This window comes from Aplysia californica, unplaced genomic scaffold (genome assembly GCF_000002075.1).
Source record: "Aplysia californica isolate F4 #8 unplaced genomic scaffold, AplCal3.0 scaffold00220, whole genome shotgun sequence".
Classification (NCBI taxonomy): domain Eukaryota; kingdom Metazoa; phylum Mollusca; class Gastropoda; order Aplysiida; family Aplysiidae; genus Aplysia; species Aplysia californica.
This window is the reverse complement of record NW_004797490.1, coordinates 235649-237375: the sequence shown is the minus strand read 5'-3', so window position 1 is coordinate 237375 and position 1727 is coordinate 235649.

Here is a 1727-nt window from a genome sequence, read left to right as displayed (position 1 = left end):
GGGGGCATTTTACCTTAATTTGATGTTTTGCAGTTTGGTTGGATATCTCTCGCTCGCCGCGCACCAAACATAACCGTCTGATCTAAATCTAGATCTAAATCTCTAGCCGGGGTGGGAACTATTGAAAAGGCGCCCAGTTTCCTTGTTATTCCACACGGACATTGTACATGTACTAGAACTTGGCAAGAAGACCTTTGCAATAACAAAACTGGTAGCGTGTAGACAAAAATAAATAAATGAACAGCACTGTCTAACTGTCTATATGAAACAACGGTGTGTAAATTGGTAATTCGGGATTAAATTGCGTTCCTCGCGCGATTTGTTCTAATTTTGGGTCGATGATCACGAAAATCTTATTATTTTTTTGATTTGACGAATATTTAGGAAATCTTTGGAATGCATTTTCAACTCCGCCTGGGGCAACATCAAAGAAGCCGCTCCCTCGTCGTCACTCCTTCAGTTCGCCGGCCGACAAATATCTGGCGTCGCCAGATATCTGGTGGTTGGACGGAGAACCCTTCGATATCGAGAGGATTTCTTGTTTCACGCTCACTTTCTACGTGAAATTGAAAGAATGCCGGCCATCCTCTCGATATCCTACAGTTTGTCGATCAGCGAACTGTACGTCTAAATGGGGCTTTAACTCTCTTTCCTGACCCGTCTGCCGAAGTGGATGCAGACATTTGTTGAAGTGATGCTAACCCGTTTATCAAAGGGGTTCTAACCCATTTGCCGAATCGGTTCATAACATATGATTTACCGAAGATGTGCACTTAGCATATTACCCCGATTTTTTAAAGCGACTCATTGCCCAGCCCCAGTTACCGCCCACAGAGCAGCTTCCATTACTGTATGTATACCTTTCCTTGGGTCAATGAATGAAATACCTGGATGGCTGCTATCGTGAGGTGGTGGGGTGGGCATCGGTGGGCTCCGTGGGGAGGAGAGGGAGGGTTAACACGCTAGGGAGGGGATGGGGGACAGAACCAGTGGTCAAATTGACTAGATTATATTATAGCTTGACCACTTGTCAGTTAGACCATTGCTTGACCATTTATCAGATAAACTATATTATAGCTTGACCACTGGTCATATTGACTATATATAATATATGTGAGGCAGCGAGGTGGGAATCAGGCCTTCGTCAATTTTTGGGCACATAGAGTTATGGTATCATTCTAAAGCTTGTTCACTTGTCTTCATTTGGACGAAAAAAATATCCGTTTATCTTGAATACAAGTCGAAATATTTGCGAATGAAGGAGATGGGGGTCACCTGTTTTCACATGTAAAATTAGTGAGAAAATGGCGGCCAAAGATTAGTTATTTCCTTAGCTTAAGAGTCCGTGGTAACTAAAAATTTACATTTTTAGTGCCTTTAATCAAAGTTTTTCAGAAAAATTCACACAGAAATGAGTTTTTTAATGGGCATGAAAGGTGTTGAGCCAAAAAACAAAAATTCGATAAATATTGACAAACCTGCGGAAAATGCAAGTTTCTTCATTTTGATTATTTTGACGAGAGCCTGATTCCACCACGCTGCCTCACATATAATATATTTGACCACTGGTCATTTGACTATATAATATAGCTTGACCACTGGACACTTTAAAATGACACAGCATGTAACATGACTGGCACATAGAGGGAACAGAGAGCTGGGGGAATATAGACATGCTTCCAGTGGGGTGGGGCGGGGGGGAGCCTGCACATAGCAGTGAGGGGTGG